The sequence below is a fragment of the Kogia breviceps genome, chromosome 4 (genome assembly GCF_026419965.1).
Source record: "Kogia breviceps isolate mKogBre1 chromosome 4, mKogBre1 haplotype 1, whole genome shotgun sequence".
Classification (NCBI taxonomy): domain Eukaryota; kingdom Metazoa; phylum Chordata; class Mammalia; order Artiodactyla; family Physeteridae; genus Kogia; species Kogia breviceps.
The window spans coordinates 128,975,285-129,000,473 of record NC_081313.1 but is presented as its reverse complement, the minus strand read 5'-3'; the positions used below and the strand labels follow the sequence as shown (position 1 = coordinate 129,000,473).

At 46.5% G+C, this 25,189-nt stretch overlaps 1 long non-coding RNA gene across 1 annotated transcript in view; it reads right to left on the bottom strand.

The window, feature by feature from the left end:
• The window catches only part of LOC136794172 (uncharacterized), a 46,862-nt gene that overhangs the window by 4,088 nt on the left and 17,585 nt on the right, over positions 1–25,189 (bottom strand). Inside the window, exon 3 of the long non-coding RNA XR_010840550.1 lies at positions 2,384–2,476. This is a non-coding gene — a long non-coding RNA (uncharacterized lncRNA). The remainder of the gene's footprint in view (positions 1–2,383; positions 2,477–25,189) is intronic.

Sequence of the window (25,189 nt, the reverse complement as noted above, 5' to 3'; positions counted from 1 at the left end):
GGGAACAGAGTTCTCTAAAACCCCTTCAGCATTTATTGTTTGTAGTCTTTTGGCTGACGGTAGTTAACTTGGGTGAGCTGAAAGCTTTTTGTAGGTTAGAGGAGTCTGATGATTCCTGATGTTGAGCTTTTCTCCATTTTCCTTTTTTTGATAAAGAGTGAGGAAAACTTACCTCTTCATACTATCTCTTTGACACATTTGCCTGCTTTGAATTTTTTTGGCCACTGCCGAGCTCAGGACATTTTTTTTTTTTTTGAGGGCAGGTGTCTTTTAGAGGCCTGAGTCCTTGTGAATGTTACGTGACCAATTGCTATGCGTTTAAAGCCGCTCTTGCGGGAAACGGCCACAAGGCGGCAGCATTTCTCCATTTCCAACTCTGGGTTTTCCTGCAACAGAGGCTTCCTGGAGATTGTGTTCCTAGGCTGCAAATGAGAGTGCAGTGTGCCAGGGCAAAGCCCCAAGAGCTTATATCTCCTTACTTCTTGTGTGTTTTTTAAAATTTAATTGTTATCTAGTATCACAGCCAATTGGATGAAAATGTGGTGTGTGTTCTAGGTGTACAGCATCTGGTTCATCATATGTATGTATCGATCTATTCATCTTTGGATCCTTTCCCGTGTAGGTTATTACAGAGTGTTGAGTAGACCTCTCTCTGTATTCCTTAGGTGTTTTTTGATTATGTCTTTCATATATATCAGTACTTATCTGTTAACCCCCATATCCTAATTCATGCATTCCTTACAGATGAAATGAGAATTCTCCACATTATACTGGTCATTTCAGAGTGGGAAAGGATAGCAAGTGGTAAAATATTATCTTTTCTCTTAATCTTTTTAAATTTCCCTTGTTACAACATAGGATTATTATCCCTGAATCATAATTCTGTCAGTACACCAGTATAGAGATTATTTCTTAATAGTTAGGTGAGAACCATTTCCTTCTGTTTTTGAGAAAAATTCTGTTACCTCCTTTCAGTAATGGCCCTCTTTCCCAAATCAACGGTTTAACAAGGGAGATGCAAGCAGAATAATCATGCAAATACAAAACAATACAACAGCAAGAGAAAATGTCTAGCTTCCAATAAGAGCTCAATTTAAAAGAGGGTTTATATCTTCAGAACAAAAGCATGCCTCATTGACTTGCTAACCAGTCAAAATCTGTGTATTCTACAGAAAATCTGTGATGTTATTCCCATAAAACTACCCTTTACTGCTTCTGCCTCCAATAGATTTCCTAAGCACTAGTGTTTTAATGTACAGGTTACAAACAAAATCCTAATGAGATTTATTTATAATGTGTGTGTTATTTGTCTTATCCTAGCGTCTATATTCTTCTCCATTCCTGGAGCTGAAATAATATTACTTTACCTGCTAAGTGATATCGGGAGAGTGGGAGAGGTTTCATAAATACCCCAACCCTAAAGCATACCCTAAATCTAACCCATACACTAACTCTAACCCATAGACATACCTTAAACTATACCCTAATCCTAACCCGTGCCCTAACCCTAAACTTAACTCTAACCTGTACGCTAATCCTAACTCGTACACTAACACGTATCCATACCCCAATCTTTACCCTAATCCTAACCTGTGCCCTAACCCTAACCCAAATGCTTAAACCTAAGCCGTACCCTAATCCTAAACCGTGCCCTAACCCATAAAACCCTAACCCGTAGCCATAGCCTAATCTTTACCCTAATCCTAACCTGTGCCCTAACCCTAACCCTAACTGACCCTTTCCCTAAGTAAGCCCTGACACTGTCCCGAAGTGAGGCCCTGAGGTTGTCCCTAACTCACATCCTCATGCTAGGCCTAACCCTGGCCTTGTCATTGTCCCTAACAAAGGCCCTGACCCTAGTCTTAGCCTAGGCCTTGATATTTGGTCTATCTCAGGTTCTGATGCTGTCCCTAACATCAGCCTTGCTGCCGCCAATAACTAACGTGCTGACACTAATCCTGAGCTAATATCTTGATCCATCTCTTACCATGGTCCTGACACTGTCCTTACTAAAGTCTTGATGCCATCCAAAAGTGTGCATCCCCTTAGGAATTCAGCAGAATAAGCCTGAAACCTGGTCTGGAACTGGCACTTCAGAGAGACTTCGTAGCCAGTTGTCTAATTCTACCTAAGTAGGTTTTAACTTCTGATGTAGTATTGACATATCCATAACAGGAGCTACTGAACACTACAAATATGTCTCATCTTTCTATTAGTATCTGATCTAAAGTCACTGTTTGAAATTTAATAGTTAAGATAGGAGTCCTTGAAAACGTACGGTTGCAGCTACCAGCAGACATTGTTTTCAGAATGGCTAGTGGCATCCTGAGTCTGATGTAGCTCAGAAATTCAATTTCAACAATACAGTTATGCGGGGACTTACCTGGTGGCTCAATGGTTAAGACTTCGCCTTCTATCACAGAGGGTGCCGGTTTGAGCCCTGGGCAGGGAGCTAAGATCTCACATGCCTCGTGGCCTAAAAACCAAAACATGAAACAGAAACAATATTGTAACAAATTCAATAGACTTAAAAAATGGTCCACATCCAAAAAAAACTTAAAAAGAAAACAGAAAAAGAACTCAGGAATGCATCTAAATCACATCTACAAAGGTCACTTAGGTTTATCTTGGATGTCTGAACCATAGTTACTACTCCTTTTTGACTGTAAAATGCATTCCCTTCCTCAATGCCAAAGCAGATGTACAATTCGTATCTAAAAGGCCACAAAACAGGCCACTCTGGTCAGTATAATTTAAGTTAAACCATGTATAAGCCAGAGAGATTTCCTCACACCTCAATACGTGAAGTTTTTTTCCCTTTTGATTCCAAGTCTTTCAATAGAAAGCACTGATGATCAAAATGTCAATCCCTCAGTGCCAGAATGATTCAGCTGTTTGGCCCTGGTGTACATCATGTCCCTCAGTGCTAGGCCTCCTTGTTATTTGCCTAGTTAATCCACTTTGGGGGAATACTGATCAGGTATCGTGAACATGCTCAGAGGTATGTTAATGACAAAACGCTTTCTATAGGCCATACATTTTATTATTCATACCCAATTGTCACACAAGCATTGTACATGTGCTTTTAGCAGTAGACCTAAAGCAAACAGTGATACATCATGAGTCATTACATTCTGATAACTTCACTATGTAATTTTCCTTTCCTCTTAAACATCGGGGCAAAATGAAGCCAACACAGTAACTTTCATAAATACACACTTCAATACAGAGGTGTCATTTATCCAATTGCTCCAAGTCCTAAGTAGCTTGAGGGGAAGGACTTCCAATTTTACCAGGACATACTAGATTTTTACGAATTCCAGGTAATTTAATATACTAATCAAACATTTCTCTCTGAGATAGCTCAAGGGCCTTCTAAAGCATCCCAAAGTTAGCTGGAGATCAAAAGAACGGTTAGAATTGGCCAAAAACCACTTATTCACTGAACCAAAGTAAAGAGATTTCAAACAAAAATACAGATCACAGACACAGGCAAAGGAACTCACCAGCTGTTCACAATCAAAAGCAGCATTCTAAGAAAACTTTGGAGGGAGAAACAAAATGCAGGCTTGCCCTAACCCACTTCCAACAAAATCCATCTTAGAATATCGTGGTCAGGTACAACTCTTCCCTCCATGTTCCCTTTTCACAAATGTTCACCACCTTCTGTATCCATCTTATGTTGTCCCTTATTTTTTTCTGCATTCAGACACAACGAGCTCTAGTACAAAGTGACTTTCTTTTCTCTTTGTACCATCAGCCTGTTACCTAGCCGCTCACCTCCTTTATTACGTAGTTTCATAAATGCTTGAACATATGGAATTTCTTTTGTCTTTCTCCTCCTGTGACAAAATAACTCTAGCTGAAGGATAGTATAGTCATTTAGGCTATCATTCAAAGACCACCTTTCCTCATTTTTCAAGAATGTATCCATACATTGGCCAGACAAAATTACAATAGAATTTCATTCTTTTCTTACTCTTAGGTTTACAACTATAGGTTGACCAGTCTGCCAGGATTTTGCCCATTGGCTCTCAGATGGAACTGAAGAAGAAGCACTTCTTACGTTTGAACCATGGAACACTCACACCACGGACTAAGAACACAACAAAATCCTAAACACCAATCGAAGCCTCACACCAAAGGAACCAGAAACCAAAGAGAAACCAACAACCAAACAGCACAAGACTCAAATCAGCTTCCAAGTCTCAACTTAGCCTGTGACCTCTGTCCAAGTGGTTCACCTTCCAAATGAGATTTCCTGGAATGAAAAGTCACCCAAATGGGAACCAAGGTTCCCCCAAATGTACAGGGCTAAAAGGACCTCAGACTGCTTGCCAGGGGAGTTACCACACACTGGCTGAGGTGCTGCAACATCCCAAATGCTATTTTTCTGGTTCCCCAAAATAATCCCTTGGAGTAGGACATTCAGGGCAGTCCAGGCAGGAGGAACAGAGGAACGTACTCAAGGCAAAGACGGCCTCGGCAGCTGCTAGGGTGGTTCCTCTTCCACCATCTACTCCTGCCCTAGAGTTCTAACTGCTGGGATGACTGGGGCTTGGCCTTTCCAGGCAAGGGTCCCAGGCGGTTTGGCCTCTAAAGGAATTCTCCAACCTTACACTCTCTCGAAAAAGACTAGTGTGGAGAAAATCTCAGTGTCCGATCAAGTGAGGGGACCCACAGGGGGATCCCCAAGTCAGCCCCACACTGGGTACTAAATTTGATGTCGAAAACTCAACCTCTGTGCACCAGTGCCAAATCAAATCTCAGAGAGAGAGGTTTGCAGGAAGTAGAAAAGAATAGCTTTACTCCTTTGGCAGCCAAAGGGGGACACAGAAAACTCCGACCCTCAAAAACCGTGTGTCCCAATGCAGGAGGATCTGGTGAGGAGTTTTACAGCAGTGGTTTAAGGAGACAGGTGTCCTAAGGATTACTGTGTGTACAGGGCCTTAACTAAATATAACCTGACCTCAGATGGTCTCTTGAGGACCTTCTCTGGAATGAAGACTAAAATCTTCTATTTTGTGGGGGGTTTAGGTTGCTAAAGAGCCCAAAGATGCTCTTAACTGTATCCCTTGAGGCAAAACCAGAATCTTGGCCCAAGGCTGCACTGTTCATTCTATTCTGTTCTTCTTTGGTCTGTGCAGTCCCTCCTTTCCATGATTAGCAACTGTTCGAATCTGCCCTTTAGAATTCAGGGAAGGTCTTGGAGTCTCTAGCATAACTAAGGCCCTGAAATTCTCCCTAACTCAGTCCCTGACGCTGTCTCAAACTAAGGCCAAGATGCCAACAATATCTAAAGTCCTGACATTATCCTGAGCTAATATCCTGACCCAGGTCTTACCAAGCTCCTGAAACTGACCCAAAGTAAGCCTTGATGCTGTCCATAAATGGGGGCATGAGGCTATCCCTATTAGAATCCCTGAAAATGTCTTCAAAGAAGACTCTCACATTGATCCCACAGAGGCCCTTATGCTGCTCCTAAGACATGTCCTGACAGTGGCACTAACTCAGGCCCTAAAGACAGGCCTCACTTAGGCCCTTTGGCTGTACTTTAGATAAGCTCTGACGCTATCTGTATACGAAACGCTGGAAGACGTCCGGATTTAGGGCCCTGTCACTGGGCCTAACTAAGGTCCTGATGCTCTCAATAATTTCCTGGCACTATGCCTGGAACGGACCTAACTCTGTCCCAAGCTAATGTCCTGCATCTTATCCTAAATGAAACCCTAATACACTCCGTGACAAAGGCCCAGACTAATCCTAACTAAGGCCTTAACACTATATCTCACTACGGACCGGAATCTGTCCCTAATGGTCCCTGCTGCAACGAATAACTAAAATTCAGACACTGTCCTGAGATAATTTCCTGACACATTTCTATGCACCATCCTGACTGTCCCAAAAAAAGCTCTATCGGTATCCTTAAGTGAAGACCTGAGGCTGTGCCTAACTCAGGCCCTGAAGCTTTCCTTAACCGAGGCCTTGATTCTGTGACTCACTCAAGCACTGCTCATGTCTTTCACTATGACCTTTCGCTGAGCCAACCAAGGCCCTGATGCTGCTCCTAAGTCATGCCCTGACTGCGTCTGCAGTTAGGGGGCTGACGCTAGGCCTCACTCAGGCCTTGACCTTCTCCATAAGTCAGGACTGACGCTGTCCCTACCCAAAACACTGACCCAGGTCCTAAATTAGGCCATGATTCTCTAAGTAACTAAGGTCTTGACACCAAATCTAGGTCATTAACTGACACTACCCCTAGACCTTAATCTAATCTTGACTTTAACTAATGTCAAGTTTAGAAAAAGAGATTCTTTACGATGAAATTCTTTCATCATATGAATATTGGTTTCTTAAAAGAATAATTTTTAAACTCTTGTTAACCTTAAAGTGTACTCAACTGCTGTGGAATATTCCTTCATAGCAGCGTGCATGGTTCACTTTTACATTCTTCTGTGTTGGCCTTCAGGGTTCTTGCAGGAATGGCTCCTCTTATGCTAACTAAATCAACCCTGATGCTGAACATAAATAAGGCGCTGAAATTACTCCCCATGCTGTGAACCTGTCCCTAACTACGGCCTGGAGACTCGTGCTAACCCAGGCCCTGACACTGTCCCAAACCAAGACACTGACATTACACGTAACTCGGACCCTGACACTACTCCTAGCTCAGTCCCTGACACTATATCCTAACTCAAACCCTGACACTGACTCTAACTAAGGCCCTACTGCCGCCAATATCTAAAGTCCTGATACTATCCTGAGTTAATATCCTGACCCAGGTCTTACCAAGGTCCTGAAACTGACCCAAAGTAAGCCTTGATGCTGTCCATAAATGAGGCCCTGAGGCTCTCCCTAACAGAGGCCCTGATAATTTATTTAATGAAGACCCTCACACTGATCCCACAGAGGCCCTTCTGCTGCTCCTAAGTCATGCCCTGACAGTGTCCCTAACTCAGGCCCTAAAGATAAGCCTCACTTAGGCCCTTCGGCTGTACCTTCCTTATGCTCTGACGCTGTCTGTATAGGAAGCCCTGGCAGTGGTCCTGATTTGGGCCCTCACGCTGGTCCTAAGTAAGGCCCTGAGGCTCTCAATAACGAAGGTCTTCACGCTTTTCCTGGGTCATTTCCTGACGCTATCCCTGGCCCGGAACCTGACTCTGTCCCAAGCTAATGTCCTGCATCTTATCCTAAATGAAGCCCTAATACTCTCCCAAACTAAGCCCTGATGAAACCTAACAAAGGCCTTCGCACTATCTCTCACGAACGCCCGGAATCTGTCCCTAATGGTCCCTGCTGCAATCAATAACTAAAAAAAGGACACTGTCCTGAGCTAATATTCTGACCCATTTCTATCCACTGTTCTGATACTTTCCAAAAGAAAGCCTGTTGCCGTCCTTAAGTGAAGACCTGAGGCTGTTCCTAACTCAGGCCCTGAAGCTTTCCCTAACTGAGGCCTTGATTCTGTGACTCACTCAAGGCCTGATCATGTCTTTCACTATGAGCTTTCGCTGACCCAACCAAGGTGTTTATGCTGCTCCAAAGTCATACTCTGTTTCTCCAGCTAGGAGGCTGACGCTAGGCCTCACTCAGGCCCTGACGTTCTCCATAAGTCAGGTCTGACGCTCTCCCTACTGAAAATCTTGACGCAGGTCCTAAATTTTAGGCCTTGATTCTCTAAGTAACTAAGGTCTTGACACCAAATCTAGGTCATTAACTGACACTACCCCTAGACCTTAATCTAATCTGGACTTTAGCTAATGTCAAGTTTAGGGAAAGAGATCCTTCATGATGAAATTCTTTCATCATATGAATATTGGTTTCTTAAAAAAATAATTTTTAAACTCTTGTTAACCTTAAACAAAGTGTACTCAACTGCTGTGGAATATTCCTTCATAGCAGCGTGCATGGTTCACTTTTACATTCTTGTGTGTTGGCCTTCAGGGTTCTTGCAGGAATGGCTCCTCTTATGCTAACTAAATCATCCCTGATACTGAACATAAATAAGGCGCTGAAATTACTCCCAATGCTCTGAACCTGTCCCTAACTACAGCCTGGAGACTCGTGCTAACCCAGGCGCTGACACTGTCCCTAACCAAGACCCTGACATTACACATAACTCGGACCCTGACACTACTCCTAGCTCACTCCCTGACACTATACCTAACAAAGGCCATAATGATATTTCTAACTCAGACCCTGACACTGACTCTAACTCAGGCCCTACTGCCGCCAATATCTAAAGTCCTGATACTATCCTGAGTTAATATCCTGACCCAGGTCTTACCAAGGTCCTGAAACTGACCCAAAGTAAGCCTTGATGCTGTCCGAAAATGAGATCCTGAGGCTCTCCCTAACAGAGGCCCTGAAAATGTCTTTAATGAAGAACCTGACGCTGATCCCACAGAGGCCCTTCTGCTGCTCCTAAGTCATGCCCTGACAGTGTCCCTAACTCAGGCCCTAAAGATAAGCCTCACTTAGGCCCTTTGGCTGTACCTTCCTTATGCTCTGACGCTGTCTGTGTAGGAAGCCCTGGCAGTGGTCCTGATTTAGGCCCTCACGCTGGTCCTAAGTAAGGCCCTGAGGCTCTCAATAACGAAGGTCTTCACGCATTTCCTGGGTCATTTCGTGACGCTATCCCCGGCCCAGAACCTGACTTTGTCCCAAGCTAATGTCCTGCATCTTATCCTAAATGAAACCCAAATAGTATCCCTAACTAAACCCTGACTAATCCGAACAAAGGCCTTGACACTACCTCTCACTAAAGCCCAGAATCTGTCCCTAACATGGGACCTGTTGCAATCAATAACTAAAATCCGGACACTGTCCTGAGATAATTTCCTGACACATTTCTATGCACGATCCTGACACTGTCCCAAACCTGTCGGTGTCCTTAAGTGAAGACCTGAGGCTGTGCCTAACTCAGGCCCTGAAGCTTTCCCTAAGTGAGGCCTTGATTCTGTGACTAACACAGGCCCTGTTCATGTCTTTCACTATGCCTGCATGCTGACCCCACAAAGGCCCTGATGCTTTTCCTACGTCATGCCCTGACTGTGTCTCCATCAGGGGGGCTGGCACTAGGCCTCACTCAGGCCTAGACGTTCTCCCTAAGTCAGGTTCTGATGCTGTCCCTACCCAAAGCCCTGACACAGGTCCTAAATTAGGCCCTGATTCTCTAAGTAACGAAGGTCTTGACACCAACCCAGGTCATTTGCTGACACTATCCCTGGCTCGGAACATGACTCTGTACCAAGCTAATGTCCTGCATCTTATCCTAATTGAAACCCTAATAATCTCCCTAACTAAGGCCCGGACTAATCCTAATTAAAGCATTGACCCTATCTCTCACTAAGGCCCAGAATGTGTCCCTAACATGGGACCTTCTGCAATCAATAATGAAAATCCGGACACTATCCTGAGCTAATATGCGGACACTTGTCTATCCACGGACCTGACACAGTCCCAAAGAAAGGCCTGTCGCTGTCCTTAAATGAAGACGAGAGGCTGTGCCTAACTCAGGCCCTGAAGCTTTCCCTAACGGAGGCCTCGATTCTCTGACTCACTCAGGCCCTGCTCATGTCCTTAACTATGACCCGAATGCTGACCCAACAAAGGCCCTGATGCTGCTTCGACGTCATGCCCTGACACTGTCTCCAGCTAGGGGCCTGAAGCTGGGCCTCACTCAGGCCCTCTTGCTTGCCCTAAGTCCGACCCTGATGCTGGTCCTAAATAAGCCCTCAGGTTCTCAGTAACTAAGGTCTTGACACTATCCCGAGGTCATTTGCTGACACAATCCCTAGACTTTACCCTAACCCTGTCCCTAGCTAATGTCCTGCCTCTTATGCTAACTGAAGCCCTTATGCTGTGCCGATGTCAGGACCTGAATTGAGGCCCCATGCCGTGACACTGTCCCTAAATAAGGCCTGGATGTTAGGCCTAAGTCACGGCCTGACACTGTCCCTAATTAAGGCCCTGATGCCATCAATATCTAAAGTCCTCACACTATCCTCAGCTAATTTACTAACCCATCTCTTACTAAGGTCCTGAAAATATCGCTAAGTAAGCTGTGACGCTGTCCCTAACAGAAGGCCTGCTCATGTCTTTAACGAAGACCATAATGCTGATCCAACAACGGCACTGATGCTGCTCCTGTGTCACGCCCTGACAGTGTCCCCACCTACAGGAATGACGCTAGGCCTCACTCAGGCCCTGGCGCTCACCCCAAGCCAGTCCAGGATGCTATTTTTACATGAAGCCCTAACATTGCTTCTAAAGAAGGTCCTGATGCTCTCAGGAACTAAGGTCTTGACACTAGCTCTCACTAAGGCCTGGAATCTGTCCCTAACATGGGTCCTGCTGCAATCAATAACTAAAATCCGGACACTATCCTGAGCTAATATCCTGACACATTTCTATCCAAGGTTCTGACACTGTCCCAAAGAGATCCCTGTCGCTCTCCTTAACTGAAGACGTGAGGCTGTGCCTAACTCAGGCCCTGAAGATTTCCTCAACAGAGTCCTTGATCCTGTGACTCACTCAAGCCCTGCTCATGTCTTTCACTATGACCCGAATGCTGACTCCACAAAGGCCCTGATGCTGCTCCTAAGTCATGCCCTGACAGTGTCTGCATCTAAGGGCCTGGCGCTAGGACTCACTCAGGCCTCACCTTCTCCCTATATCAGGCTCTGACACTGTCCCTACCCGAAGCCCTGGCACAGGTCCTAAATTAGGCCCTGATTCTCTAAGTAACTAAGGGCTTGATTCCAAACCTAGGTCATTACGTGACACTAGCCCTAGACCTGAACGTAAACTTCTCTTTTGCTAATGTTAAATTTAGCTAAAGAGATTCTTTAGGATGAAATTCTTTCATCTTCTGAATAGAGTTTTCTGAAAAAAAATAATGTTTATACTCTTACTGAACTTAAACAAAATGTACTCAACTTCTGTGGACTATTCCTTTATACCAGCCTACCTGGTTTACTTCTGCATTTGCCTGTGTTGGCTTTCACAGTGCTTGAAGGAATGCCTCCTCTTATGCTAACGAACTAACTCTTATTTGCTAAATCCCTGATGTTGTCCCTAATAACTTCAGGAAACTCCTCCCAAGGCTGTGAACCTGTCCCAAACTGAGGCCTGGAGGCTCAGCCTAGCTCAGGCCCTGACACTGTCCCTAGCAAAGGCCCTCACACAACTCCTAGCTCAGTCCCTGACACTATACCTAACAAAGGCTATAATGCTAGTCCTAACTCAGGCCCTGACACAGTTTCTAACTAAAGCCCAGCTGCCGCCAATATCTAAAATCCTGATACTATCCTGAGTTAATATCCTGACCCAGGTCTTACCAAGGTCCTGAAACTGACTAAAACTAAGCCTTGATGCTGTCCAAAAATGAAGCCCTGAGGCTCTCCCTAACAGAGGCCCTGAAAATGTCTTTAATGAAGAACCTGACGCTGATCCCACAGAGGCCCTTCTGCTGCTCCTAAGTCATGCCCTGACAGTGTCCCGAACTCGGGCCCTAAAGATAAGCCTCACTTAGGCCCTTTGGCTCTACCTTCCTTATGCTCTGACGCTGTCTGTATAGGAAGCCCTGGCAGTGGTCCTGTTTTAGGCCCTCACCCTGGTCCTAAGTAAGCCCCTGAGGCTCTCAATAACGAAGGTCTTCACGCTTTTCCTGGGTCATTTCCTGACGCTATCCCTGGCCCGGAACCTGACTCTGTCCCAAGCTAATGTCCTGCATCTTATCCTAAATGAAACCCTAATAGTATCCCTAACTAAGCCCTGACCAATCCGAACAGAGGCCTTGAAACTATCTCTCACTAAAGCCCAGAATCTGTCCCTAACATGGGACCTGTTGCAATCAATAACTAAAATCCGGACACTGTCCTGAGATAATTTCCTGACACATTTCTATGCACGATCCTGACACTGTCCCAAACCTGTCGGTGTCCTTAAGTGAAGACCTGAGGCTGTGCCTAACTCAGGCCCTGAAGCTTTCCCTAACGGAGGCCTTGATTCTGTGACTCACTCAAGGCCTGCTCATGTCTTTCACTATGACCTTTCGCTGACCCAACCAAGGTGTTTATGCTGCTCCAAAGTCATGCCCTGACTGTGTCTAGAGCTAGGGGGCTGACGCTAGGCCTCACTCAGGCCCTGACGTTCTCCATAAGTCAGGTCTGACGCTGTCCCTACCGAAAATCTTGACGCAGGTCCTAAATTTTAGGCCTTGATTCTCTAAGTATGTAAGGTCTTGACACTAAATCTAGGTCATTAACTGACACTAGACCTTAATCTAATATTGACTTTAGCTAATGTCAAGTTTAGGGAAAGAGATTCTTTATGACGAAATTCTTTCATCATATGAATATTGGTTTCTTAAAAAAATAATTTTTAAACTCTTGTTAACCTTAAACAAAGTGTACTCAACTGCTGTGGAATATTCCTTCATAGCAGCGTGCATGGTTCACTTTTATATTCTTGTGTGTTGGCCTTCAGGGCTCTTGCAGGAATGGCTCCTCTTATGCTAACTAAATCATCCCTGATACTGAACATAAATAAGGCGCTGAAATTACTCCCAATGCTCTGAACCTGTCCCTAACTACAGCCTGGAGACTCGTGCTAACCCAGGCGCTGACACTGTCCCTAACCAAGACCCTGACATTACACATAACTCGGACCCTGACACTACTCCTAGCTCACTCCCTGACACTATACCTAACAAAGGCCATAATGATATTTCTAACTCAGACCCTGACACTGACTCTAACTCAGGCCCTACTGCCGCCAATATCTAAAGTCCTGATACTATCCTGAGTTAATATCCTGACCCAGGTCTTACCAAGGTCCTGAAACTGACCCAAAATAAGCCTTGATGCTGTCCGAAAATGAGATCCTGAGGCTCTCCCTAACAGAGGCCCTGAAAATGTCTTTAATGAAGAACCTGACGCTGATCCCACAGAGGCCCTTCTGCTGCTCCTAAGTCATGCCCTGACAGTGTCCCTAACTCAGGCCCTAAAGATAAGCCTCACTTAGGCCCTTTGGCTGTACCTTCCTTATGCTCTGACGCTGTCTGTGTAGGAAGCCCTGGCAGTGGTCCTGATTTAGGCCCTCACGCTGGTCCTAAGTAAGGCCCTGAGGCTCTCAATAACGAAGGTCTTCACGCATTTCCTGGGTCATTTCGTGACGCTATCCCCGGCCCAGAACCTGACTTTGTCCCAAGCTAATGTCCTGCATCTTATCCTAAATGAAACCCAAATAGTATCCCTAACTAAACCCTGACTAATCCGAACAAAGGCCTTGACACTACCTCTCACTAAAGCCCAGAATCTGTCCCTAACATGGGACCTGTTGCAATCAATAACTAAAATCCGGACACTGTCCTGAGATAATTTCCTGACACATTTCTATGCACGATCCTGACACTGTCCCAAACCTGTCGGTGTCCTTAAGTGAAGACCTGAGGCTGTGCCTAACTCAGGCCCTGAAGCTTTCCCTAAGTGAGGCCTTGATTCTGTGACTAACACAGGCCCTGTTCATGTCTTTCACTATGCCTGCATGCTGACCCCACAAAGGCCCTGATGCTTTTCCTACGTCATGCCCTGACTGTGTCTCCATCAGGGGGGCTGGCACTAGGCCTCACTCAGGCCTAGACGTTCTCCCTAAGTCAGGTTCTGATGCTGTCCCTACCCAAAGCCCTGACACAGGTCCTAAATTAGGCCCTGATTCTCTAAGTAACGAAGGTCTTGACACCAACCCAGGTCATTTGCTGACACTATCCCTGGCTCGGAACATGACTCTGTACCAAGCTAATGTCCTGCATCTTATCCTAATTGAAACCCTAATAATCTCCCTAACTAAGGCCCGGACTAATCCTAATTAAAGCATTGACCCTATCTCTCACTAAGGCCCAGAATGTGTCCCTAACATGGGACCTTCTGCAATCAATAATGAAAATCCGGACACTATCCTGAGCTAATATGCGGACACTTGTCTATCCACGGACCTGACACAGTCCCAAAGAAAGGCCTGTCGCTGTCCTTAAATGAAGACGAGAGGCTGTGCCTAACTCAGGCCCTGAAGCTTTCCCTAACGGAGGCCTCGATTCTCTGACTCACTCAGGCCCTGCTCATGTCCTTAACTATGACCCGAATGCTGACCCAACAAAGGCCCTGATGCTGCTTCGACGTCATGCCCTGACACTGTCTCCAGCTAGGGGCCTGAAGCTGGGCCTCACTCAGGCCCTCTTGCTTGCCCTAAGTCCGACCCTGATGCTGGTCCTAAATAAGCCCTCAGGTTCTCAGTAACTAAGGTCTTGACACTATCCCGAGGTCATTTGCTGACACAATCCCTAGACTTTACCCTAACCCTGTCCCTAGCTAATGTCCTGCCTCTTATGCTAACTGAAGCCCTTATGCTGTGCCGATGTCAGGACCTGAATTGAGGCCCCATGCCGTGACACTGTCCCTAAATAAGGCCTGGATGTTAGGCCTAAGTCACGGCCTGACACTGTCCCTAATTAAGGCCCTGATGCCATCAATATCTAAAGTCCTCACACTATCCTCAGCTAATTTACTAACCCATCTCTTACTAAGGTCCTGAAAATATCGCTAAGTAAGCTGTGACGCTGTCCCTAACAGAAGGCCTGCTCATGTCTTTAACGAAGACCATAATGCTGATCCAACAACGGCACTGATGCTGCTCCTGTGTCACGCCCTGACAGTGTCCCCACCTACAGGAATGACGCTAGGCCTCACTCAGGCCCTGGCGCTCACCCCAAGCCAGTCCAGGATGCTATTTTTACATGAAGCCCTAACATTGCTTCTAAAGAAGGTCCTGATGCTCTCAGGAACTAAGGTCTTGACACTAGCTCTCACTAAGGCCTGGAATCTGTCCCTAACATGGGTCCTGCTGCAATCAATAACTAAAATCCGGACACTATCCTGAGCTAATATCCTGACACATTTCTATCCAAGGTTCTGACACTGTCCCAAAGAGATCCCTGTCGCTCTCCTTAACTGAAGACGTGAGGCTGTGCCTAACTCAGGCCCTGAAGATTTCCTCAACAGAGTCCTTGATCCTGTGACTCACTCAAGCCCTGCTCATGTCTTTCACTATGACCCGAATGCTGACTCCACAAAGGCCCTGATGCTGCTCCTAAGTCATGCCCTGACAGTGTCTGCATCTAAGGGCCTGGCGCTAGGACTCACTCAGGCCTCACCTTCTCCCTATATCAGGCTCTGACACTGTCCCTACCCGAAGCCCTGGCACAGGTCCTAAATTAGGCCCTGATTCTCTAAGTAACTAAGGGCTTGATTCCAAACCTAGGTCATTACGTGACACTAGCCCTAGACCTGAACGTAAACTTCTCTTTTGCTAATGTTAAATTTAGCTAAAGAGATTCTTTAGGATGAAATTCTTTCATCTTCTGAATAGAGTTTTCTGAAAAAAAATAATGTTTATACTCTTACTGAACTTAAACAAAATGTACTCAACTTCTGTGGACTATTCCTTTATACCAGCCTACCTGGTTTACTTCTGCATTTGCCTGTGTTGGCTTTCACAGTGCTTGAAGGAATGCCTCCTCTTATGCTAACGAACTAACTCTTATTTGCTAAATCCCTGATGTTGTCCCTAATAACTTCAGGAAACTCCTCCCAAGGCTGTGAACCTGTCCCAAACTGAGGCCTGGAGGCTCAGCCTAGCTCAGGCCCTGACACTGTCCCTAGCAAAGGCCCTCACACAACTCCTAGCTCAGTCCCTGACACTATACCTAACAAAGGCTATAATGCTAGTCCTAACTCAGGCCCTGACACAGTTTCTAACTAAAGCCCAGCTGCCGCCAATATCTAAAATCCTGATACTATCCTGAGTTAATATCCTGACCCAGGTCTTACCAAGGTCCTGAAACTGACTAAAACTAAGCCTTGATGCTGTCCAAAAATGAAGCCCTGAGGCTCTCCCTAACAGAGGCCCTGAAAATGTCTTTAATGAAGAACCTGACGCTGATCCCACAGAGGCCCTTCTGCTGCTCCTAAGTCATGCCCTGACAGTGTCCCGAACTCGGGCCCTAAAGATAAGCCTCACTTAGGCCCTTTGGCTCTACCTTCCTTATGCTCTGACGCTGTCTGTATAGGAAGCCCTGGCAGTGGTCCTGTTTTAGGCCCTCACCCTGGTCCTAAGTAAGCCCCTGAGGCTCTCAATAACGAAGGTCTTCACGCTTTTCCTGGGTCATTTCCTGACGCTATCCCTGGCCCGGAACCTGACTCTGTCCCAAGCTAATGTCCTGCATCTTATCCTAAATGAAACCCTAATAGTATCCCTAACTAAGCCCTGACCAATCCGAACAGAGGCCTTGAAACTATCTCTCACTAAAGCCCAGAATCTGTCCCTAACATGGGACCTGTTGCAATCAATAACTAAAATCCGGACACTGTCCTGAGATAATTTCCTGACACATTTCTATGCACGATCCTGACACTGTCCCAAACCTGTCGGTGTCCTTAAGTGAAGACCTGAGGCTGTGCCTAACTCAGGCCCTGAAGCTTTCCCTAACGGAGGCCTTGATTCTGTGACTCACTCAAGGCCTGCTCATGTCTTTCACTATGACCTTTCGCTGACCCAACCAAGGTGTTTATGCTGCTCCAAAGTCATGCCCTGACTGTGTCTAGAGCTAGGGGGCTGACGCTAGGCCTCACTCAGGCCCTGACGTTCTCCATAAGTCAGGTCTGACGCTGTCCCTACCGAAAATCTTGACGCAGGTCCTAAATTTTAGGCCTTGATTCTCTAAGTATGTAAGGTCTTGACACTAAATCTAGGTCATTAACTGACACTAGACCTTAATCTAATATTGACTTTAGCTAATGTCAAGTTTAGGGAAAGAGATTCTTTATGACGAAATTCTTTCATCATATGAATATTGGTTTCTTAAAAAAATAATTTTTAAACTCTTGTTAACCTTAAACAAAGTGTACTCAACTGCTGTGGAATATTCCTTCATAGCAGCGTGCATGGTTCACTTTTATATTCTTGTGTGTTGGCCTTCAGGGCTCTTGCAGGAATGGCTCCTCTTATGCTAACTAAATCATCCCTGATGCTGAACATAAATAAGGCGCTGAAATTACTCCCGATGCTCTGAACCTGTCCCTAACTACGGCCTGGAGACTCGTGCTAACCCAGGCCCTGACACTGTCCCTAACCAAGACCCTGACATTACATGTATCTCGGACCCTGACACTACTCCTAGCTCAGTCCCTGACACTATACCTCACAAAGCCCATAATGATATTCCTAACTCAGACCCTGACACTGACTCTAACTAAGGCCCTACTGCCGCCAATATCTAAAGTCCTGATACTATCCTGAGTTAATATCCTGACCCAGGTCATACCAAGGTCCTGAAACTGACCCAAAGTAAGCCTTGATGCTGTCCGAAAATGAGGTCCTGAGGCTCTCCCTAACAGAGGCCCTGATAATGTCTTTAATGAAGACCCTCACGCTGATCCCACAGAGGCCCTTCTGCTGCTCCTAAGTCATGCCCTGACACTTTCCCTAACTCAGATCCTAAAGATAGGCCTCACTTAGGCACTTGGGCTGTACCTTACTTAGGCTCTGATGCTGTCCTTATATGAAGCCAGGGCAGTGGTCGTGATTTACGGCCTGACTCTGGTCCTAAGTCAGGCCCCGATGCTCTCAATAACTAAGGTTTTTAATGCTTTCTCTTGGTCGTTTCCTGACACTATCCCTGGCCCGGAACCTGACTCTGTCCCAAGCTCATGTCCGGCATCTTATCCTAAATGAAACCCTAACACTCTCCGTAACTAGGGCCCTGAATAATCCTGCCTCAGGCCTTGACACGACTTCGCACTAAGGCCCGGAACCTGACATTGTCCCTAAAAAAGGCCCTGACACAACGCCTAGCTCAGTCCCTGACACTATACCTAACAAAGGCTATAATGCTAGTCCTAACTCAGGCCCTGACACTGTTTCTAACTAAAGCCCAGCTGCCGCCAATATCTAAAATCCTGATACTATCCTGAGTTAATATCCTGACCCAGGTCATACCAAGGTCCTGAAACTGACGCAAAGTAAGCCTTGATGCTGTCCGAAAATGAGGTCCTGAGGCTCTCCCTAACAGAGGCCCTGATAATGTCTTTAATGAAGACCCTCACGCTGATCCCACAGAGGCCCTTCTGCTGCTCCTAAGTCATGCCCTGACAGTGTCCCTAACTCAGGCCCTAAAGATAAGCCTCACTTAGGCCCTTTGGCTCTACCTTCCTTATGCTCTGACGCTGTCTGTATAGGAAGCCCTGGCAGTGGTCCTGATTTAGGCCCTCACGCTGGTCCTAAGTAAGGCCCTGAGGCTCTCAATAACGAAGGTCTTCACGCTTTTCCTGGGTCATTTCGTGACGCTATCCCTGGCCCGGAACCTGACTCTGTCTTAAGCTAATGTCCTGCATCTTATCCTAAATGAAACCCTAATAGTATCCCTAACTAAGCCCTGACTAATCCGAACAAAGGCCTTGACACTATCTCTCACTAAAGCCCAGAATCTGTCCCTAACATGGGACCTGTTGCAATCAATAACTAAAATCCGGACACTGTCCTGAGATAATTTCCTGACACATTTCTATGCACGATCCTGACACTGTCCCAGACCTGTCGGTGTCCTTAAGTGAAGACCTGAGGCTGTGCCTAACTCGGGCCCTGAAGCTTTCCCTAATGGAGGCCTTGATTCTGTGACTCACTCAAGGCCTGCTCATGTCTTTCACTATGACCTTTCGCTGACCCAACCAAGGTGTTTATGCTGCTCCTAAGTCATGCCCTGACTGTGTCTGCAGCTAGGGGGCTGACGCTAGGCCTCACTCAGGCCCTGACGTTCTCCATAAGTCAGGTCTGACGCTGTCCCTACCGAAAATCTTGACGCAGGTCCTAAATTTTAGGCCTTGATTCTCTAAGTAACTAAGGTCTTGACACCAAATCTAGGTCATTAACTGACACTACCCCTAGACCTTAATCTAATCTTGACTTTAGCTAATGTCAAGTTTAGGGAAAGAGATCCTTCATGATGAAATTCTTTCATCATATGAATATTGGTTTCTTAAAAAAATAATTTTTAAACTCTTGTTAACCTTAAACAAAGTGTACTCAACTGCTGTGGAATATTCCTTCATAGCAGCGTGCATGGTTCACTTTTACATTCTTGTGTGTTGGCCTTCAGGGTTCTTGCAGGAATGGCTCCTCTTATGCTAACTAAATCATCCCTGATGCTGAACATAAATAAGGCGCTGAAATTACTCCCCATGCTGTGAACCTGTCCCTAACTACGGCCTGGAGACTCGTGCTAGCCCAGGCGCTGACACTGTCCCTAACCAAGACCCTGACATTACACGTAACTCGGACCCTGACACTACTCCTAGCTCAGTCCCTGACACTATACCTCACAAAGGCCATAATGATATTCCTAACTCAGACCCTGACACCGACTCTAACTAAGGCCCTACTGCCGCCAATATCTAAAGTCCTGATACTATCCTGAGTTAATATCCTGACCCAGGTCTTACCAAGGTCCTGAAACTGACCCAAAGTAAGCCTTGATGCTGTCCGAAAATGAGGTCCTGAGGCTCTCCCTAACAGAGGCCCTGATAATGTCTTTAATGAAGACCCTCACGCTGATCCAGCAGAGGCCCTTCTGCTGCTCCTAAGTCATGCCCTGACACTTTCCCTAACTCAGATCCTAAAGATAGGCTTCACTTAGGCACTTGAGCTGTACCTTACTTAGGCTCTGATGCTGTCCTTATATGAAGCCAGGGCAGTGGTCGTGATTTACGGCCTGACTCTGGTCCTAAGTCAGGCCCCGATGCTCTCAATAACTAAGGTTTTTAATGCTTTCTCTTGGTCGTTTCCTGACACTATCCCTGGCCCGGAACCTGACTCTGTCCCAAGCTCATGTCCGGCATCTTATCCTAAATGAAACCCTAACACTCTCCGTAACTAGGGCCCTGAATAATCCTGCCTAAGGCCTTGACACGACTTCTCACTAAGGCCCGGAACCTGACATTGTCCCTAGAAAAGGCCCTGACACAACGCCTAGCTCAGTCCCCGACACTATACCTAACAAAGGCTATAATGCTAGTCCTAACTCAGGCCCTGACACTGTTTCTAACTAAAGCCCAGCTGCCGCCAATATCTAAAATCCTGATATTATCCTGAGTTAATATCCTGACCCAGGTCTTACCAAGGTCCTGAAACTGACTAAAAGTAAGCCTTGATGCTGTCCATAAATGAGGCCCTGAGGCTCTCCCTAACAGAGACCCTGATAATGCCTTTAATGAAGAACCTGACACTGATCCCACAGAGGCCCTTCTGCTGCTCCTAAGTCATGCCCTGACAGTGTCCCGAACTCAGGCCCTAAAGATAAGCCTCACTTAGGCCCTTTGGCTGTACCTTCCTTATGCTCTGACGCTGTCTGTATAGGAAGCCCTGGCAGTGGTCCTGATTTAGGCCCTCACGCTGGTCCTAAGTAAGGCCCTGAGGCTCTCAATAACGAAGGTCTTCACGCTTTTCCTGGGTCATTTCCTGACGCTATCCCTGGCCCGGAACCTGACTCTGTCCCAAGCTCATGTCCTGCATCTTATCCTAAATGAAACCCTAATAGTATCCCTAACTAAGCCCTGATTAAACCTAACAAAGGCCTTCACACTATCTCTCACGAACACCCAGAATATATCCCTAATGGTCCCTGCTGCAATCAATAACTAAAATCCGGACACTGTCCTGAGCTATTACCCTGACTCATTTCTATCCACTGTCCTGATACTTTCCAAAAGAAAGCCTGTTGCCGTCCTTAGGTGAAGACCTGAGGCTGTGCCTAACTCAGGCCCTGAAACTTTCCCTAACAGAGGCCTTGATTCTGTGACTAACACAGGCCCTGCTCATTTCTTTCACTATGACCCGAATGCTGACCCAACAAAGGCCCTGATGCTGTTCCTACGTCATGCCCTGTGTCTCCAGCTAGTGGGCTGACACTAGGCCGCACTCAGGCCTAGATGTTCTCCCTAAGTCAGGCTCTGACGCTGTCCTTACCCAAAACCCTGACAGAGGTCCTAAATTAGGCCCTGATTCTCTAAGTAACCAAGGTCTTGACACCAACCCAGGTCATTGGCTGACACTATCCCTGGCTCGGATCGTGACTCTGTCCCAAGCTAATGTCCTGCATCTTATCCTAATTGAAACCCTAATACTCTCCCTAACTAAGGCGCTCACTGATCCTAACTAAGACTTTCACCCTAGCTCTCACTAAGGCCCAGAATCAGTCCCTAACATGGGCCGTGCTGCAGTCAATAATGAAAATCCGGACACTATCCTGAGCTAATATCCTGACACATTTCTATCCACCCACCAAACACAGTCCCAAAGAAAGGCCTGTCGCTGTCCTTAACTGAAGACGAGAGGCTGTGCCTAACTCAGGACCTCAAGATTTCCCTAACTGAGGCCTCGATTCTCTGACTCACTCAGGCCCTGCTCATGTCTTTCACTATGACCCGAATGCTGACTCCACAAACGCCCTGAATGCTGCTCCTAAGTCATGCCCTGACAGTGTCTGCATCTAGGGGCCTCACTCAGGCCCTCACCTTCTCCCTATATCAGGCTCTGATGCTATCCCTACCCGAAGCCCTGGCACAGGTCCTAAATTAGGCCCTGATTCTCTAAGTACCTAAGGGCTTGATTCCAAACCTAGGTCATTACCTGACACTAGCCCTAGACCTGAATGTATCCTTGTCTGTTGCTAATGTCAAATTTATCTAAAGAGATTCTTTAGGATGAAATTCTTTCATCTTCTGAATAGAGTTTTCTGAAAAAAATAATGTTTAAACTCTTACTGACCTTAAACAAAATGTACTCAACTTCTGTGGAATATTCCTTTATACCAGCGTGTATGGTTTCCTTCTGCATCTGCGTGTGTTGGCTTAAAGGGTGCTTGTAGGAATGCCTACTGTTATGCTAACTAAATCCCTGATGCTGTCCCTAAATAACGTCCTGAAATTAGTCTCAAGGCTGTGAAACTGTCCCAAACTGAGGCCTGGAGGCTCATCCTAGCTCAGGCCCTGACACTGTCCCTAGCAAAGGCCCTCACACAACTCCTAGCTCAGTCCCTGACACTATACCTAACAAAGGCTATAATGCTAGTCCTAACTCAGGCCCTGACACTGTTTCTAACTAAAGCCCAGCTGCCGCCAATATCTAAAATCCTGATACTATCCTGAGTTAATATCCTGAGCCAGGTCTTACCAAGGTCCTGAAACTGACCCAAAGTAAGCCTTGATGCTGTCCAAAAATGAGGCCCTGAGGCTCTCCCTAACAGAGGCCCTGATAATGTCTTTAATGAAGACCCTCACGCTGATCCCACAGAGGCCCTTCTGCTGCTCCTAAGTCATGCCCTGACAGTGTCCCGAACTCAGGCCCTAAAGATAAGCCTCACTTAGGCCCTTTGGCTGTACCTTCCTTATGCTCTGACGCTGTCTGTATAGGAAGCCCTGGCAGTGGTCCTGATTTAGGCCCTGACGTTGGTCCTAAGTAAGGCCCTGATGCTCTCAAACGAAGGTCTTCAAGCTTTTCCTTGGTCATTTCGCGACGCTATCCCTGGCCGGGAACCTGACTCTGTCCCAAGCTAATGTCCTGCATCTTATCCTAAATGAAACCCTAATACTCTCCCTAACTAAGCCCCGACTAAACCTAACAAAAGCCTTCACACTATCTCTCACCAACGCCCGCAATCTATCCCTAATGGTCCCTGCTGCAATCAATAACTAAAATCCGGACACTGTCCTGAGCTATTACCCTGACTCATTTCTATCCACTGTCCTGATACTTTCCAAAAGAAAGCCTGTTGCACTCCTTAAGTGAAGACCTGAGTCTGTGCCTAACTCAGGCCCTGAAACTTTCCCTAACTGAGGCCTTGATTCTGTGACTAACACAGGCCCTGTTCATGTCTTTCACTATGACCCGAATGCTGACCCAACAAAGGCCCTGATGCTGTTCCTACGTCATGCCCTGACTGTGTCTCCAGCAGGTGGGCTGACACTAGGCCTCACTCAGGCCTAGACGTTCTCCCTAAGTCAGGCTCTGATGCTGTCCCTACCCGAAGCCCTGACACAGGTCCTAAATTAGGCCCCGATTATCTAAGTAACGAAGGTCTTGACACCAACCCAGGTCATTGGCTGACACTATCCCTGGCTCGGATCATGAGTCTGTCCCAAGCTAATGTCCTGCATCTTATCCTAATTCAAACCCTAATACTCTCCCTAACTAAGGCGCTCACGGATCCTAACCAAGACTTTCACCTTATCTCTCATTAAGGCCCAGAATCTGTCCCTGACATGGGCCGTGCTGCAGTCAATAATGAAAATCCTGACACTATCCTGAGCTAATATCCTTACACATTTCTATCCACGGACCTGACACAGTCCCAAAGAAAGGCCTGTCGCTGTCCTTAAATGAAGACCTGAGGCTGTGCCTAACTCAGACCCTGAAGCTTTCCCTAACGGAGGCCTCGATTCTCTGACTCACTCAGGCCCTGCTCATATCTTTAACTATGACCCGAATGCTGACCCAACAAAGGCCCTGATGCTGCTTCGACGTCATGCCCTGACACTGTCTCCAGCTAGGAGCCTGAAGCTGGGCCTCACTCAGGCCCTGTTTCTTGCCCAATTCCGGCCCTGATGCTGGTCCTAAATAAGGCCCTCAGGTTCTCAGTAACTAAGGTCTTGACACTATCCCGAGGTCATTTGCTGACACAATCCCTAGACTTTACCCTAACCCTGTCCCTAGCTAATGTCCTGCCTCTTATGCTAACTGAAGCCCTTATGCTGTGCCGATGTCAGGACCTGAATTGAGTCCCCACGCCGTGACACTGTCCCTAACTAAGGCCTGGATGTTAGGCCTAAGTCACGGCCTGACACTGTCCCTAACTAAGGCCCTGATGCCATCAATATCTAAAGTCCTCACACTATCCTCAGCTAATTTACTAACCCATCTCTTACTAAGGTCCTGAAAATATCGCTAAGTAAGCCGTGACGCTGTCCCTAACAGAAGGCCTGCTCATGTCTTTAACGAAGACCATAATGCTGATCCAACAACGGCACTGATGCTGCTCCTGTGTCACGCCCTGACAGTGTCCCCACCTACAGGAATGACGCTAGGCCTCACTCAGGCCCTGGCGCTCGCCCGAAGCCAGTCCGTGATGTTATTATTACATGAAGCCCTAACATTGCTTCTAAAGAAGGCCCTGATGCTCTCAGTAACTAAGGTCTTGACACTATCTCTCACAAAACCTGGAATCTGTCCCTAACATGGGTCCTGCTGCAATCAATAACTAAAATCCGGACACTATCCTGAGCTAATATGCTGACACTTTTCTATCCAAGGTTCTGACACTGTCCCAAAGAGAGCCCTGTCGCTCTCCTTAACTGAAGACGTGAAGCTGTGCCTAACTCAGGCCCTGAACCATTCCTTAACCGAGGCCTTGATTCTGTGATCACTCAAGCCCTGCTCATGTCTTTCACTATGATCTGAATGCTGACTCCACAAACGCCCTGATGCTGCTCCTAAGTCATGCCCTGACAGTGTCTGCATCTAGGGGCCTGACGCTAGGCCTCACTCAGGCCCTCACCTTCTCCCTATATCAGGCTCTGACACTGTCCCTACCCGAAGCCCTGGCACAGGTCCTAAATTAGGCCCTGATTCTCTACGTAACTAAGGGCTTGTTTCCAAACCTAGGTCATTACCTGACACTAGCCCTAGACCTGAACGTAAACTTCTCTTTTGCTAATGTTAAATTTAGCTAAAGAGATTCTTTAGGATGAAATTCCTTCATCTTCTGAATATAGTTTTCTGAAAAAAATAATGTTTAAACTCTTACGCACCTTAAACAAAATGTACTCAACTTCTGTGGAATATTCCTTTATACCAGCGTGCATGGTTTACTTCTGCATCTGCGTGTGTTGGCTTAAAGGGTGCTTGTAGGAATGCCTCCTGTTATGCTAACTAAATCCCTGATGCTGTCCCTAAATAATGCCCTGAAATTAGTCCCGAGGCTGTGACCCTGTCCCAAACTTAGGCCTGGAGGCGCCTCCTAGCTCAGTCCCTTACACTATACCTAACAAAGGCTATAATGCTACTCCTACCTCAGGCCCTG